Here is a 19318-nt window from a genome sequence, read left to right on the forward strand (position 1 = left end):
TTTGAATACTGCACCTTGCATATTTATACATTTGAATATAGAATTCATCATCTATTAACCACTTCTCATTCTGAACTAAAAATTTCATACTATAATTGAAAATGTTATAAATCAACCAATTCGCTGAGGTACAAAGTTAACTGAACACAGCAAAAGCAGTCTGGCAATATTAACAGAACTGTCTGTTCGTATCTGTAGTAACTTGTTGCTGGACAATTTTTAACACTGGATTTTAACTGTCAGCATAGTTTAGAAGGAAAGAAAAAACAGTAAGTGGTATAACTATTTCACTGATGGTTGGTAACTTCTCATTCAAGATACGTTGGAATCTTCTATCAGTAACTTGCTCTATGCTGCAACTCTATTTCAATCATTTGCCAAAGTATAAGTTAGCTATTTGAACCTGCAGTAATAGGAAACAAAATAACTTCACAATAGAGGAGTATACAAATTTCACAAATTTGGAAAATCAACAACAATTTGGTCCCAGCTTTCTGCACCAGATTATTTGCTTCAGCATTTTTTAAGAATGTTGCAGTTGTATGCACTATATCATAAAGGATTTATTTGGGGCTCAGTAATTTACTCTAAATACCTTTTGCTTAAATACCCTTCATATCCTGCAGGTCCCATCCAGCACAATATTATTTCCAGAACATTAAGGAGCTCAACCTTCAGAAACCTCTGTTCAATGATCTGCACTCAAATACGGCAGGAACATATCCCAGTTTACATAGAACCTTTAACTCGTTTTCCCTACCACAGTATTTGCATACTTCTCACAATGGCATTTAGTTACAATAAAAGCTGTTTCCTAAAAGCAAGCTACAGATTTATGAGAAGGAAATCATGGCAGAGTAAGCTTCATGATGATAAAAGTGATTGAGAGAGAAGCAGGCTGTTTCCAGGACTACCAGTGAACCATATATTATGGTTTAGATGGTTTCCTAGGAAAATAATCCTAAGGATCACATTGTCTATGTGCGCGCCTGAATGTGTCCCTCCTCCTAACTTTAGAATTTATTTCTTGATTTCAGCTAAATCTGACAAAAGCAGAGATTAAGGACAACTAGACCTCACAAGTTTTCCAAAACCAAGAAGCCAGGGGAAAAAAAAAAAATCAATAAAATTCAGATTATAATAAAAAGCATAGATCAAGAGTTCCTTAGATCTTCAAGTCAACCAAGAAGACACAACGCTGCTAGAGTGCACGTCACTAACCTTGTGGCAGAAACTGAGTCCAAAGTAAAGAAAAGATCTTGCCTCTTTCCACAACATCTCCCAGAGGCAAGTAAAATTTTAGCCCAAAGAATAATTTTTCCCCTTCATTTTTTTCATCCTGGCTTTGCATAAATTAAACTGATACACAATGCTCAGACCTACACAGCTGAACTACCTCTCTTTACAGATATGGCCTCAGGAGCACTGAGTAAAGGGGGTGAATCACCTCCTTCCAGCTGCAGGCAACGTTCTTCCAAAAGCATCCCAGGATACTGTTGGCCTTTTTTGCCACAAGGGAGCATTGCTGGCTCGTGGGCAGCTTCTCCTTCACCGGAACCCCAAGGTCCTTCTCGACAAAGTATAAATATTTTCATGTTTCATTAATAGGTGCCTTAAAGGACAAAAATAGTTAAATGTCTTTCATGAGGAAAAAGAAAAGTTGAGTTAATGAAGCATTGGTATGTATACTCTTAATAATTTTTACCACAAGAACCATTTCTGTGTATTTGCTTGCTTTTAAACACTACCCATTTTAGGAGCTTTGCTCCTAAAGGTAGTGGTGTACTCAGTGAAAAAAAAAAAAATGGAATGAAAATTCATTATGCAGAAGGTTCATATTGGCTGCAACCTACGAAAATTTCAGTATAATTTAGCAGCTACATGAGTTCTCAAGAAGGTGACAATGCTGTCTATGGCTTCTTTACCCATTGTTAGGAACTCCTTTGCTCAATTGCCTCTCCCACTCACCATTATCAGCCTCAGAGATGAAACAGCTGAATACATCAAACTCACCAAGACTTAACAAAACCCTTTACAATTTCAAGGACAGGATATACAGCGGTGGGAGAGGGAAAGACACCCCTCTTCCATCACATTAACTCTTACAGGGAAAATTGCTTCTCTCACTAGCATTCCAATTACTGCCTTCCCTTTAGGAAACCATGTTGAGAAAGCAACTAGCTATGGTTCTATCAGTTTGACTAATAAACAGTGTAGAAACTTCTTTATCTTCACAGTATTTATGCAGCTAACACAGTATTTTGTTTTATAGTATACCTTTACAGGACACCGTGCATTTTATTCTAACAAAATCACATACACAAGTATATTCTAAAAATCATAGAATCACAGACTCATTTAGGTTGGAAAAGACCTTTAAGACCATCAACTCCAACTGTTAAGTCAGGACTGCCAAGTCCACCACTAAACCATGTCCCTAAGTGCCACATCTACACCTTTTTTAAATACCTCCAGGGCTGGTGACTCAACCATTTCCCTGGGCAGCCCGCTCCAGTGCTTGACAGCTCCTTTGGTGAAGAAATTTTTCCTAATATCCAATCTAAGCCACCCCTGGTGCAACTGGAGGCCATTTCTTCTTGTCCCATACCTTGTTACTTGGAGAAGAGATGGACACCACCTCGCTACAACCTCCTTTCAGGGAGCTGTACAGAGGGATAAAGTCCCCCCCTGAGCCTCCTGTTCTCCAGGCTAAACAACACAGTTCCCTCAGGTGCTCTTCACAGGACTTGTGCTCCAGACCCTTCACCAGCTTTGCTGTCCTTCTTCGGACACACTCCAGCACCTCCATGTCTTTCTTACAGTGAGGGACCCAAAACTGAACACAGAATTCGAGGTGCAGCCTCACCAGTGCCGGGTACCGGGGGGATGATCACTGCCCTAGTCCTGCTGGCCACACTGTTTGATACAAGCCAGGATGCTGTTGGCGTCTGTGGCCACCTGGGCACACTGCTGGCTCGTGTTCAGCCGGCTGCTGACCAGCACCCCCAGGTCTTTTTCTGATGGGCAGCTTTCCAGCCACTCTTCCCCAAGCCTGCAGCATTGTGTGGGGTTGTTGTGACCCAGGTGGAGGACCTGGCACTTTGCCTTCTTGAACCTCATATAGTTGGCCTCAGTCCATCAGTCCAGCCTGTCCAGATCCCTCTGTAAACCCCTTCTACCCAAAAGCACATCAATACACCGGCCCAACTTGGTGTCTTCCGCAAACTCCATTCACTGCAGCTCTTTGGGCCCACCTAATGATCAATTGAGTCACACACCTTTCAAAGTTCTGCAAATTAGGAGAAAAGACACCATTTGAGCGCGCAACCTACCCACTGGTTAATGAGAATGAACTTGTGTTGAAAATGCTTCAAAACAATATTATACATACCACAGCTCGCTGTTTAGCTTGTTAATAGTGATTATAAAGATTCTGAAAAATATCAAGATAGTATCTTCTATGATTTCAAGATTTATGACTCATAGTCTATGGTTTTCTTGGAGTCGCCGGATCATTTCTAAGTGACACATGAAAGGTAACTCAAAGCAAGAGCGCTGTTAAGACACTTTCCCTGTTACAAGACTACTAGATTAACTCGGGGGGTCTATAAACTAAACAAGGTTAAAATACCCACAAAGTTCAAAAATTATGACATGTGGGGGTCTATAAACTAAACAAGGTTAAAATACCCACAAAGTTCAAAAAATTATGAAATGTTTTTATATCCCCAAACTTTCTGGAGCAGCTCTTGATTTTTCGAGCTCAACTTTCAGGTGCTTTCAGCAAACCTTTGTAAGTGATCTATTTCCCAGATCCTTAGCAAAAATCAGTCACTCCTTTAAAGGGGGTGCTGGAAGTCAGGCACCCCAAAATGAACAGTCCAGCGTCAGCAACACTACCTACGTTAATGTGAGTATCTTCAACCTTAGGGAAATCTTGGAGGCCTGTAATCCTTCTTTAGTTCCTAACTAATAAATTGTTACTGAAGCAGTATCATAACACCAATATTATATTTCCAGATGCATGAAAACATATCCAAAATTTTCTACTCCATTTAGCTGTTCACTGCACTTTGCTGTGAATGCATCACAGCTACAGAATTACGATTCTAGTTTTGTTCCCATATGCCAGATTGAAAAAATGTTATGTGGAGAAAATAGATACATTTTATGGATGCACACAAGTGTATTATTCACTGATTTATAAGACATTGGCAGCTAAAAAGAAATGTTTACATGGGCAACTTTCCTAAAATTCTATGCTGTATAGTAACAGGACTGCAATTCTACTTGAGATTAAAAGTAAATTGCTATATCCAAAAGCAGACTCTAGGTATATACATAAATTTATGAATTGCAAGTCTGCCATACACAGTCTTCTGTCGTGGACACAACTGAACAACATACATGCTAGCAGTGCAAGATTCCACAAGAAAAACTGAGATTTCTCACAGGTCTGAATCCTGCAGCATGTGAGAAGTCATAAAAACAAGTAACAGGATGGCAATGAGTGCTAACAGTAAGAGTGCACACACATCTGTCCTTGGCAGGTCCCAGAAACAAACTGAACAGCTGAACCTGAACAGTAAACAACAGTGAATCTTTTGGGTGCTTTTCATCTAAGGACTTTTAACAACTTGCAAGAATTTGTTCCAAATTCAGACTGCAACGCTGACTCACTGTGTAACGTTAATTTGTTTTAACTGACTTTAAATGTTAGAAATGTGGTCCAAAGTCTGAGGAAAATGGATAGGCTCATTTGCCATCATCAGATAAAGAACGATAAAGAACATGAAGATGATAAAAGACTAAGATTCAGGAGCATAAAAGACACTGGGCTCGATCATATATTCTTTACCTCACAGTCAGCTCCCTAATACATAGCAACAGAGATTAGTAGTACTTTTATATGTTTTTCTTTGGTTTATTTGTATGTTGCCATAGCAGGCCAGTATTTATAGAATCTGTGACCTTCTGACGTTTGCTTGATATGGTCATGAAGTTCACCCGGTAATCTTTTTTTCTTTATTGAAATAAAGTATTTAGATAAATTACTCCTGTAACCACAAACCAGTTTAAGGACTATCACTTTGATTCCCTTTGAAGAATAAATCAGCATTTCCTTCAGGAATGGACCGCTCTCACTTTACCACAGAACACACAACCAAAGCAACTGTATACAGTGCTATAGCTTTTGATATTTTAATACATTCTTCTTCACTGATATTATTCACCATCCAATAATTGTGTCACCAGTGTATACATTTCTGATTTTCTTAATTTAGTAAAACTACAGTAGACTCAAGAAGTCTTCATGACACTGGTCTGAATTCTTGTTTTACTAGGAAAATTCCATTGAGGCATGTTTTGAAACCAAGCTGTACGGCTACTAAATTTAAATATGTACCACATGTCAAGATTTAAATAAGGATTCACAAGTCCCACTTTTTCTTAAACAGCATCAACTAGACGGCTTTCTGCAATTTCTATTTATACCTCGTCATGAAAATCCACAAAACGAAAGAAAAAGCGTTTCAGAAGCCAAGGTAACTACAAGAGAATAGGCATTCTATGATTTGTGCAATACTATGCATCTTCCAACTAAAAGCTAGTGGTGATGCAGCTCATCCTTCCTATGGACTGCATAAACATATGCAAGGTGCCAACATGACAAAGCCGCATCCTGTTCAGGGTTCACAACCAAAAGGGAGGAAAAGAAAGGAAACACATACAATGAAGAAAGTTATTCCTTTACTAGAAGTTGTATTTACCAAAACTCTACTAAACTATCAAATGATCAATTGGTAATACTAATCCATATGGATTTTCCATAGGGGAAAGAAACAGTTTTGCAAGTTAATTAATTTTATCATTTATTATATGTGAATTCACTGATTTTATTAATGAATTTGACCATTATATAATGTACTTGAATTCTGGATAATTAAGACATGGAGAGACTTGTTCAGTTGAACATCTCACCACTGCGTAATTGTTTTCCACCGAAGCTTTTCTAAAAGAACCACCTACAGCAGTATCGTTTGTGTCTCCTAGTTAGAGATCCACACCTCTTCCTTTTACGTTGTATGAAGGCAGAAGTCATTTTTCTAATGACTTAAATATAATTCTTACTAAATGAACTTTATTCATTAATTATGTCATCGTGGTAAAAGTAGAAAGCATCATCGAATAACTGCTTATATTTTGGGAAAGTGCTCGCTGATGTCTTTTAGGAATTTTCAACCACGTAATTTCAAAGCGCATGCTATCTTAAAGGTTCTTCTGAATTTTATATTTGGGCAGGACTTCTGCTAAAACCACCTTAATATAAACAGTTTTAAATATAAACACAGTTACTCAATATTTTTAGACATTGCACTGGCACGTAGACTTTAGGCCACTTTTAATGTATATTTACAGAGGTCCCCTGGGACACCAGTTACCGGGGCAACCTCTGAGGTCACCATCAACTAACTGAAACTACGCAAGTTTCAAGAAACAACAATTTGTTAAAACGGAATGTGCCATGCATGAACCCAACCCACTGCACCACACCACACCAGTACAGCTGGTGCAGCAGTAGAAGACAGCCCAAGCCCAGAAGGTGGTTCAGAGACCTCCTCTTAACAAGGCTGACACAGGGAGCAAAACAGTCATTCTCAACCTGACCTGCACACAGCCTGAAGCCATGTCCTCTCCACTGCCAGATCCCCTAACTGCTACAGTATAGTCTCATTTTCCGTCACACCCCTCATCTTCCCAATCACGCACAGCCTCTCCGTTACTTCTTCCCATCTTTAATGGTTCGCTCCCAACGCCAGCAATGCTCCTACCCTCCTCACGTGAATCCGGATCCTTCCCTCTCGTGCATGCTTACACGGCTTGCAGGACAGCCGAGGGACAGCGTATGTTGCAGCTCATTTGGAACGACACCCGTGCTGAAAGGCCGGGCAACACGGGCATGCTGCCTGCTCAGTAAGCCACTACTAAAGGAACAGGCAGCGACACCACTTTCCCCGAGTTACTGTAATGAAAAATAAACAGTACCTATTTTCTCTGCCCAGCTGACAGCATTCGTGAAATTTACAAAAACTTAATTATGAATTATATCAGAGACCTCTATCCTTTACTCTTATTCAGTAGAAATTAACTGGTGGCAGGCAGATGGAATAACTTACTTCCTCAGGAAACTTGGCTGGAAAAATTATATTCTCATAGAATTATAATCTAACTTTTATAAATACATATGGAAATCTTTGGATTAAACTCTGGTATCAAGGTTACTAGTTTATTATACACTTCACTGTCTTTCAGCTTTTTTTTTTTTCCAGGTAAGTGAGGAGGTGTGATCTGTCTGGATCTCCCAATCATTAAAGGGAAAACACATTATATGGGAAAGACATAGCAATTATCATTTGCCTCTTGGAAAACAAAAAAAAATCTTCTTAAGGGTTTATTTTAGCATCTTAGAATCTTACAAATCAAGTATTTTTCCATTGTCTGAACAGTCCAGACAGGAAGCACATACAAAAGATTGGTATCCTGCCAATCCTCTTTTTATAAAAACCAGTTAATAGCTTTTATAGGAGGAAAAAAAGACTACAGACTTGGAGAAAACACAGTAAATGAGAAAACACCCAGGGTTTTATCAAAAATATTTTAGTAGTAAGTCACACTGCCACACAAAACTTCCTAATTTCTTTACTTCACTATAGCTACTCTTAACGTTTCAAACTAACTTGCACTATTCTCTGAAAGAATCACAGCTTTGTATTTAGTTTCATTTACAAGCCTTTGCTAAGACCTTAAACCAGCAATATTGACAGTATCTCCCCTTTATTATGCCTTGGTTTTGGAAGGAGACTAGCCAAGCAAGCCTGTAGCATAAAGGAAAAGCTCATTTGTAGAAAATGCCGTCAGATGAGTAGAGAAATCCAGTGGAGTTTTTTTAATTATAAAAACTTTCCACAAAACACACTGAGATGGTCAGTAAGAGTTTTGGCATCATTCTCCAAGCTCAGGGCTGCAGACAGGGGAAAGCACAGCTCTGGAACAACTTTCAAAATAGCTAACCGTATTCCTCTTCAGCACAGCAGTACCAGAGAACAAAATCATCATCACAGTCTCAAATAACTGATATTTTTTTAAAAATGCAATATTAAAAATTAAAAACTGATACAAAAAAGTGAAGATTCTTTGCAAGTTTTTCCATTAATTCAGAAAGAAGTAATATGCTTTTTAAAAGTTAAAAAAAAAGGGCAAACTAATCTGGTTTTCCTGTATTTTCATTTTCAGTATTAAAATAATCTTTTATTCACATCTTATTTATTAGACTTAAAAACACTTCACAGCACGGGTTCAATTTTCTTAAAAAGACCTGTTTTTACACCAGGACCAAACCATGACCCTCAAGCATAGCAGACCATGCTCTATGCTAAATGAATAAAACAATGTAACAAAATCGCCATGATTCTGCCTGGGAGGAGAGAGAAATTACGGGGCTTTGGGGTCTGTACATGTACATACATGTAAACACACACACACACACACAAAAAAAAAAAAAAAAATAGGGAATAGCTATATTCCAGCCTCACATGGTTTCTACTTCGAAGAGAAGCACAAGACACTGCATCCTTCCAAGTATTGCCACCTGTATTATGTCTCCTGTACTATGTGCTTTCTTCTCATTAGCATTAATGATACGAATATGATTGCATCAGGATTTTATAGAATGTTTGCATACATTTTGTCACATGCAGTAGTGCCCTGACTTCAGAGCAACAGGCTTTCAAAACTTAATCAAAACACACTTCAAGCAGATTTTTCAGTGCTTTACAATTACCAAGAATTACCCAGATCGGCAGATTCTGGGCAGTTTGAGTGCATTCAATAATTTATAGATGGAAGCTCTGTGAAAAACAGTTTACAAGAATTTCTAGAAACACAGTATTTTTCATTCCAATTAAAAATGCTATTTGAATTATAAGGTCCACCTACAACATCTGAGGCCCAAATGATGCACATAGTATCAGAGTACCAGATAAATGGGAAAGAAACAGAATAGTTGTATTAATTCTGAAAGCTCAGTGAAATATACCAAAAAGGAATGAAAAAATAAAATTGAATTGCAAATGTTTATTTAGATTGGGCTCAAAGTATTACCCAATACATTCTCTACGTCTTTACATCTGTACAATATATTCTGTACATTTTATAATAACAAAGATACGCAATATTGTTCCCACTAACACACAAGAGTAAGAGTCAGAAAACTTTTCCAGGCATTTCTAAACATAAAGTCAAGTGATCATAGCTATAGACTGGAAGCAGAAACTCTGTTGTTGTATAAAGTGACATTCCCAACATTCTCTAATTTTTCACCGTTCCCCCCAAGAGGGCTACATCTTCACTTTTCAACGTAAATATCTGTAGGCATATTTAATTACTATAAAGTGAGCAGCAGAATAATCCCAATGTCGTTTACTTTTGGAACAAACATTTGCAAGGGTATTAGCTATATATTCTGACTGGGAAGAGGGAGAGATATTTTGATCCATCTACTTGAGAATCACAATTGTATTCTAACATCCTCTAGAAGGGGTTGCATTTAGAAAGCCATAGAGTATACACAGACATGAACATAAGTGACTGATCTGGAACTTACGTGACATAAATAATTTTTGAATTCTGTATGTGAACTTGGTTAACACATGATTCTCTTAAGTTCAACCTCAAAGAACTTGGTCTGTAAAAACAGGCAAAAAGGAAATCAGTGATGATTAAAAATAAGTTAACCTAGTTCACATAAAACAAACAATGACAAAACTATTTAATGTGAAGATCATGTCTGCCCTGCAACCAATCTTTGCAACTGATTCTAATCCTGTAAAGTCAACATCCACAAATAAGCAGAAACTACAGTGGAGTAAGAAAGGATTCCTTTTGTAAGAATGATTATATGTGGGGAAAAATTACCAGTTACAAGGCAAATAAAGGTTGCATTTATAATAAAATGTATTACCACATTTTCAGATACGATTCAAACTGAATTATCTATTACTTCTTTCTTACTGCATATATTATTTGCCTTCAACTAAATTTCTCATGGAAGTGCTAGCAATTTGCAAAATGAAACCCCATCTGAGGTCTTCTAGGAGTTACTGCAAAGCACATGAAACTATTCCAAGCAAAAACTGAAGTTTTTTAAAAAAAATTTACAATTTCTAACAATTTTTGAATAAGAACTTTTGGTTCCAAAATTGCTGGCATTTATATTCCACCCTGTCTCTAATTCCAACAGAAACTATTTATTTGCTTAACCACTCTCTAACTACTAGATGTTTGTTGTTTTGCTTTCATATCAAAAGTTAAAATCAAACGTTCTGGATTTTCAGTGCAGTGCAACTAAGCAGAATTTGACTCAACAGCCTTAAAATTACACTAGAACTAGCTTGTTCTGGCCATTTTTTTAAATTTAGCTGGTGAACCCGTTGTTCACAGTCTCCATGGTCATCCTCATATAACTTCATAGGAAATCTACTTTATTATCTACGAGTTTTATTTCATGAGTAATCTTTTTTTCCTTGCAGAAGCTACAGAAATCTTCATAGTATAGTATGCATCCCAACAACAACCACAATGCTGGAAGAAGCCAAAAATATTCATCTTTTCTTGAACCCAGTACCGTCTGATTTGTGAAAATCTACCATTCTGTACTTTCCAATATTGTAAACCAATTGCTCCTAGGCAACTACGAGGACAAGAAAGAGTGAAAAGAACTTTTTACTAAATCAGTGACATGAGGTTAGAAAGCAAGTTCTTTAGTCAACAGCAAAAATGTTTCTTCCTCCACTAATGCTACTTTAGCTTGTCAGAAAGATTACCACCCATTTTGCAAAAACTAGCCAGTGTTTTTCATTTAGAAGTAGTTGCCAAGTCCTCAACCACAAGAGCCTCTAACTACCACTCATAAGGCCATTGATCGTACCACAAACATTGATTAATCAACCACTGCAATAAAAAATACAAAAAAAAGACAGCCCTCAAAACATGTATTTTAATTTTACAGCCTTTACAAAACATGTTTACTACAATTAGCTTGGAAAAGCACTTGGCCAAAAAGAGTTTAAACATAGTTTATTCTCTTTCCTGTTGCAGCTGTTTTAAGAATAAGGAAGATGCTTCCCTGCTCCCTTTCCAGGCTGTAGGGTTCTACTAACAGAGTAACCAGGCATCAGGAGTTAGTAAGGACACAGGCAGCAGACTGCAGGATGGCAAAATCTATTCAAGCAAGAAACTACTTCGGTTCAGCTACAGTTATGAACTACGGTTCATTAAAAAAATACATAGCTTCACTAGTATCTCAGTTACATTGCTATCTTATCAATAGTAAAAAGCTTCCCTAAAAACAAATTCCCATACAAGACTGTCAAGCAGGAAAATTACAACAGTCCGACAACCGAAGCACAACAAAAGTTACATAAGGTCTTTGCATTCTTTTAAAAAAGGTTTTTCATCCTTATTGATGTAATTAGTTTTCTTCCTTCAAAAACAGATAGTCTATATTGTAACTTCCCTAAGAACACACAGATTATGTAAATACTTTAAATATTCACCTAGTTGTCTGTCTTTCCCTCTTACAGTCCCCTACTCATAGCTTTTAAATGTATTTGTCTATCTTAAATTTGAAAAAGGAGACAGTCATCCGCTAACAACATTTTATTGCAGTATATTTCCTAGAAATTGATGTGAGAAAGAGGGAGGCTCAAATTAGTATTTCTCACTAGAAAAACTGGGCAAAATTAAGCTGCTCATCAAAACCCATCACCCAGTTGGCATATCTATACTATAGCTATCTATACAGCTGCCTCTTCAAGAATAAGTCTTTACAACAGTAATTATGAAGTTCTCCCGTCATTAGTTTTCTAAAGATAGGTATCAGACTTCACAATTATTATTGTAAAGCCTCTTTTTTTTTTTTATTACCCATAAAACACCTTGTGCTCCTATCCAGAAAGATGCACAGAAGTCTGGTGTTTAAGAATCTTAAGATCTGCATTTAATCATGTCTTAGATTCAAATTCCAAATTTCAAACAAAAGTACATCCTACCCTCATCTTCAGCTCCTTCAGACAGCAACACCGTAGCTGCTGATTTGGCAAACCTGTACCAAGCCATTTTGGCCACTGTCTCACCTTTAGAGCCAAGGGATTCCATTTCTAATTTCATCTTTTCCAAAATGGAAAAGTAGCTTTTAATGAAGAAAAATCTGTGGTTTGACTGGTGTCTTTTGCAGTACACAAGGGCTCAGACATTCTACCCAAGGAGGTTTCACAAAGTCTACCACTACTGATAAACAGCCTACAGCTGGATTTAGGATCTGACGGTTTCCGTATACATAGTTAATCCACTCTGAAACTGGAGTAGCTGCAGCAGATGGTAATCAGAAATCTCTCATCAGCCCCAGAATATCCTCATGGTATATCATCCTATAAATAAAGCATATCCCATTCCCCCTGGGCTGTAGAACTGATTATGGAATATCACAAGTTTCTCTGGATTATAGAAATCTCAGAAAGACACTATGCTGCGATGGCTTACATCTCATAGTTTTGGTGTGGGGTATTTTTAGGATGAAGTTAATGCAGTTTTCAAAAATGTCAGACATGCAATTGCAATTTTACACTAGAATTTCTAATTTGCAAGTGCAGTTTTTAAAGCATGTTTTGTCTTACTGCTGTGCTGCTATCATGGGCGTATTTTGAGTTTTACAGAATTGTAGTCAGCTAAGAATGAAAATATTGAAAACTAATGATCTGATTTGGTTTGCAGAATAAATTAGCTCTATGCGTTTAAGAGCTAGTGCTACTTACTCAAGGCAGAAAATGGTACATCTGAGGTTTGATCACTGTTTATAGGTAACAAGACACATTAAAACCAATTACATGTTCTGTTTTGTTTCTAGACATCTTCAACAGTCCAGCATGAGTCCCTTAACAAATAATCAAGCATTATTATTCCTGACTTTAATCTGGGGGGTGGGGGGGGGGCCCTCACTCCAAACATTAGATTCTTCTCAGCTAGTAACAGTCATTATATGGACTATAGCTTTTACATATTTCTATACCTTTTACATATTTTCTATTAATTTCTATCTATTCTTGTGCACACGAGTGTGTATAGAAGCCTTAAGTGTCCAGTGCTTCTAAAAAATAAAAGCTGAAACCAAAACTCCCACCACAACACTATGAAATGCTCTCTCAATTTTACTTTCCAAATATCAAAAAGTAGCATTTATTTCTTCCCTTTAAAATTAATTTGCAACTGAGGACATCATGCTCTGAAAATCTAGGAAAAAAAGTTATTTTTAATTGCTTTCTGATTTTGGCAAAGTCAACAGTCATTACCTCTTCTGGCAACAAGCTGCAAGTTCTAGGATTTCCTTGGCTGCAGGGCCAAAATGGACTTTTTATTTTCACCTATTCTTACATGAGGTTATAAAACTTTACCAAATAAGAACATCAGTAGCAAGATTTCTTGTTTACCAGAACCTTATTTCTTGAAACATCAAAAAAACGCAGGCTCATCTTTTGGTATATATACATCATACACCAAAAGATGTATATGTTATATATGTTTTTATATATACATGTTATGGAAGATGTATACGGTATATGTTTCCATCTGTAAAAAATTTCCTCAGACAACTGAGTCCAACAGGATTTGATTGTCGCAGCAGAATGCCCTACCTATCAATACTTTATCATCACATGAACTGCTTCAGCATACTTCCAAAATACTTTAGAACCAAGTGAACCCTAATCTGACAGTTTTAACTCCCACACATTTTTATAGTGATTTTTATAAGAACTGCATTAGCAACTCCTTTATACAACCTTTTTCAGAGATCTACTTACAATGTCAGCAGATTTAGCTATTTGAAACTTCTGATTGCATCAGCAGCACACACAGTCAAGTACCCAGATAAATGTAAGTAACTGAAGTAATAATGCTCGTTAAGAAATCAGTAGTTCACACGTTCCACTTTCGGTATTACCCTACCGATCTATACTGACACAAGGGCAGCAGCCACAATCAATGAGTGAAAACAATTATATCCTTTTTTTTTTTTCTAGTGATATAGATCCTAATGATCTGATAGACAAAAAAGGATTCAATATCAAAGGTTATGCAAGTCTTTGAGATATTGGAGCAATTCAGCCAACTTTCAATTGCTTTCATCAGGGGAGGAAGAAATTATTTCCTGAGACTACTGACAAACAAAAGAAATCTTGCTGCTCCTTAGTGGAGCAGTGAGCACCTGAACCCCACTTTTTAGTAAGAATCTGTCACAACACGGCATAAATGGTTAGACGTATCCTGATATACCTTAAAATGTTAACATCAGAAAAAAAAAAAACCAACAATTTTCAAGTTCTAATTTTTAATTAATCTATTTAAGTTATCTGTATTGATTTGGAAGTTTTCTGTTACAGACCTTAATAACAACAGGCAACACTGATGTACATTCATTCGTTTATACCTGGAAACTTGAAAGTAAATTTCCTACCCATTTTTCTGTCATTACTGTATATTACCTTGTCAAATTCATGTCCTTAATAGTAATAGCTTGTAATATATCCCACTAGAATTCTCCACTTCAAGTCCCCAGTGAAGGAGGATATTCTATATGCACAGCAGGGGTAGCTTTCAAAACACTGCCTTATCCATTATATAATTTAACAGAATAAGAGTATTTTCAAATCATATTTGCAGTTTTGTTTTAACCATACACACACTGAAATAAACACAAGAAACCTGAGAAGTCAGAAGGGCCAATGTAAATATTTTTTAAGCTTTACTGAATTACAAAATCTGGATAGTATACTTGAATAAACATTTTACAAAAAACAAGCTGCTAATGCTAATGCTGCATTTTATGCCTATCATTATTTACAGCTGGTACAGGCTGCTGCTTTGCAATTGATTTGTTAGTTACATACTCCCATTTCTAGCTGCCATACTATAAAATCTAAGCAAATACTAACAGCTACTGCAGGCATACTGACTACAGAATTATCTCAGCGAATTTATTCTGCTCTTGGGTGAGAGATTACAAATGTTTGCACACATTTGGCTAACTCCTGAAGGCCAGCAGTAGGAAGGGACATAACCTCTACACTGTCCTCCAAAGTTTAAACAGAAGTGGATACAAAACTTTGTCGGTTAAGCAATTACTTTAATATGTTGTGATAATGCCTAGATGCACAATTTGGAGAGGCACCTGAATGCAGTTATTAAAAACTGCCAGTCCCAGAATTTATGAAAACAAATCCGTAGGTTTTGTTCTGCGCTCTATAGTACTACTCAGCATAGTGCTACACAATACAGTTGAAGGTGTCATTCAAGATCAGGAATTTTATCACACATTATGCTACTAGATCCTTCAGTATTAAATCACGTACAGGTGTGCTCCTTCTCATTGCTGACGGGGCATACAGAATGAGCTTTTTTTGTTGTCATGAAATCATGAATAAATTAAAAATTCATGTCATGAAATCATAAATAAAATAAATAGGAAAATAAAAATTTATAAAAAAATTATAAAAAAAATAAAATAAAAGGAAAATTATGTATGGAGAAACCGGAAGCAAGAAGGTATTGTATCACCACAGCTTGTCATGTGAGGGCAACCAGAGGAAACAAACAGCACTGGTGAAGTAGATGGCAAATGCCATATTCATTTTGAATGGCCATTTTTTTTTTACGGCATTAAGACTATTTTGTGCAACTTGATGAAGATGGGAAAGCAGTTCTGCTTGATCTGCCAGACCACGTAATTGGAGGAAAAGGCAAAGGCAGCCTAAGAAGTCTTCACAAGGAGAAGAGGGGAAGAAAGGGAGGATGTGGCAACCTCTCAGCAATGTTTCACATGGTAACTAAACTAACCTTTGGGCTGCTTTTCCCCGAAAACACCACAGTGGAATGAAACCCCATCTCTAGAACCTATGTTCGTAGAACAGAGATAATGAATGCCCTTTCCCAGCACACAAGTCCCTTGCAAGGTAAACGCACCAGCATTAGAATGGTGCTGTGCAGGCATGTTTATAAATGGCAATATAGAACTATGTCCACTCCTACTCCTTGGAATAAGTATTCATTAATAATCAGTAGTTCTGAACATCTGCATCTTAGCGAAGTAATTCTGCAACTATAGAAGACTGCAATTTCCTTCTTACTCTTTTCCAAGGTACATTATACTGTGACCAAGAACAGACAATATCAGGGCAGTCACTTGGCTGCTGTGGCCTGCTACTGTCTCTACAAGCGAAAAAACGTATTTACAAAAAGATCCTGAAAGTGGTCAGCCCATTTGTGTATTACTGGTGTCTTACTTTTATTAATTATACCCAAGCACCTTAAGAATCATCTATTTATCTTCAAGCTTGAGTGATTTTTCTATTATTTTACTGTGTTTTATTAACACACTGTCCTGCCTAAATATTACAAGCACTCTGATAAAGGTTCAAATCAAATGGAAATTTACATTTTTGATTTCAAGTGTCTTCAAACTACATACGCCTGCAATTTAGAGAAATATTTTTGGTCATGCCATTTTCTTTGATATCAAAAATACTGAAACCCATCTGCAGTTTTCTTACTGTTTCTGACTTCAAGTCGAGAAAGCAATGCTGTTCAGCTGACCACAGAATCTAGATAAAAGTTTCCTTCCATTGGTAAATTTAACAAAGTGGGGTTCGGGAGGGTGGCGGGGGAGCCAGTTACTCAGAATTGTACCTTCGGAGGCAATGCAGCAAAGTGTGACAATTATCTCAGAATCAGCAAACACTATATTTCAGGTCAAGTCTTCATTTGAGAACAGCACATGCAAAAATTCTCCAACATAACATGGGAAGTTAATTTTTTGCTTTTACTGGTATGACCCTTGCACTCCTGTGTTTAACACTGAGCTACGTAACAGCTGCTTACTTCTACTTTAATGAGTGCAAAGTGCGGTATCAGTATGGTTTGGCTTCTTCATTTCAGCACTGCACCAAAAAAATGCCAACTGGCTCTTGAACACTCCATGACATTTCACATTTCCTTTCTACCTTCATCTATTAAACACTATCTTTTTCTTAAGCTTTAAAACATTTAAAAAAAAAGCTTTTATATTTCAAAGACTAAGAACATAGTAACAGATAGATTCTACAAAGTGTCTTTTTTCCCCTACCACCCTTCCCCAGCTGCTAAATGCTAATTAAGAACATGTTCTTCCCGCATTCTATTTAACTTCAGCAAGTTTTGTAGGTTAAATTACAATAACTAAGGAGTGTAAGACTGCTAAGAAAAAAAACAAGTAAAAACATCCACTTCAAACAAGTGTTTCTAATAGGATAATATCCTTGTTCCAGCATTAACAATTCTAGTACTCTTCTATCCCTAGATGCTAAAGCAATAGTGGTTTCTCACTCCTGTTTGAAGATACCAACTTTAATACAACTACTGTGCTTTAATAGGACCCATGAACTTTCCCCAACAATGCACAAACAAAAACCTGAACTATTTGTGTTTCAGTAACAGATGACCAAAACTTTTTTGATAGTGGATGTTTGCCCAGCAATCCCTTCTCTGCAACTTCTGTATGGTGTAAATGAAACAGTCTGCAACTCTGACTCTGGCATTCTACCACACTGCATCCAGAAAGAAAACTGGCCAGAGGATAAATCCAGCACTACCTTGGCACGGCTTCCTCCTGTTGGTATGTTGGTAGCACTAATATTGTGCTTCTTTTTAACCTTTTCTCCCTAAAGTGTTTCAGAACAGACCGTTCACAGATATTTTGGGCAGTGGCAGACTCGGATGCCAAAGCTCGGGAATGTATTTTTCCGTCGGTACAGTTCAGCCTGTGGCTGCCTTCCCAGCTGTCTGCTTCTCAAGCCTTCTGATGACCTGTTGGGAGCCTGGTCAGCTGCTGCACGCAAGGCCAGTACACTGGACGGTAAACCAGCAAGGCCAGTACACTGGATGGTAAACCAATCTGCAAGTTCTGCAGCAAAAGGGCTTTCTTTCCAATTCCCCCGTTTGTGTTGCATAAAACCACAAGAGCCCGAGATACTAAGGGCACTCACATACCGAGCTCTGTAACAATACAGAAGTAAAACCAATGCTGACTTGGTTTGTAAAATATTCAAAGAAACTTTAGTCAGAGAATGTACAATATATGTTCACACGACAACCAAAAAGCACTTCAGCTGGCAATATTCCGATGGCTACAGGAAGTAGTAATATATGTATGCCAATTTATTTAATTCTAATTACACACTTGATGTATCTCTCATTTAATTCAAAACCACTGATGTATAAAATTTCACCTATTTGTGCCAATGTAGTCAGTTACAGGAAAACACCTCAAGTGAAGCTCTGCATTTTCTGTAAGCTTTTAATACTTTTTTTAAAATCCCACATACACTGAGAAACAACTAAGAGAATCAAAAAACTTTGATTTTGTTTATGCAAATATAATAACTTCAAATTTTATCTATAAATTATATCAACCATCTAAACCAATTTTTTTCTATAAAGAAAAATACACAGGGATTTTCAAAAGCAGTTAAATTAAGGTCCTGTTCTAAATACCTACACAAAGAAAACGAAGAAGAGGAGATAAAAAAAATCTATGACCTATTTCTCAAACTAACTCCTGCTAAGCTACTCACCTGTATAATAGAAGAAACAGTCTGAACAATGGAACAATAACTATGGTCTTTTCTCTACGGTTTCTGTGTAACAGTTTTTATGTGAAAAACAAACTTCCTTTTCCCAAATACATGAGTACTGTAGATCATAAGCCACAGCACTTTCTCTTTGAATTCAAGACAAGTTTTTGACAGCTCAGAAGCAATTGTTTTAAAACTTTATTGAAATATTATCATCTTATCAGACTTTTTGACCTACATGTACTAGATCATTCCTAAAAACTGAAATAGAATTACTGAAATTATAAGGAAGTTTGATGCACTGGGTAGATCGTGAGATGAAAATTAGAATTGATCAAAGTCTCTGCCTGTTACTAAAATTAAACTTTACACTTTGAAAAACTCACTAAGATTTCAGCTCTCTGGCACCGAGAGGAGTAAGTTGTCACCCTTTTCCAAATGACCAGGACCTGTCTTTTTTTGTTGTCAATAAAAATACATGATAGCCTCAAGATTTTTTTATTAACACCACTCTATTTTCAGTCGGTGAAATTACAGGAAGAGATGTACAATTGCAGAAAAGAGAGAAACTGGTATTAGCAGCAGCCAGGGAAATTTGA

General features: G+C 36.9%; 1 protein-coding gene across 7 annotated transcripts in view; it reads right to left on the bottom strand.

Moving 5' to 3' along the window:
- PLCL2 (phospholipase C like 2) overlaps positions 1 to 19318 on the bottom strand; it is a 103910-nt gene that overhangs the window by 62641 nt on the left and 21951 nt on the right. Inside the window, exon 2 of one of the 7 annotated variants that reach the window (XM_055708499.1) lies at positions 9665 to 9745. The exons of the other annotated variants lie outside the window; for them this stretch is intronic. The gene's annotated coding sequence lies outside the window, so the exon portion shown is untranslated. The remainder of the gene's footprint in view (positions 1 to 9664; positions 9746 to 19318) is intronic. 7 annotated transcript variants of the gene reach the window in all.

This window comes from Falco cherrug, chromosome 4, assembly GCF_023634085.1.
Source record: "Falco cherrug isolate bFalChe1 chromosome 4, bFalChe1.pri, whole genome shotgun sequence".
NCBI lineage: Eukaryota > Metazoa > Chordata > Aves > Falconiformes > Falconidae > Falco > Falco cherrug.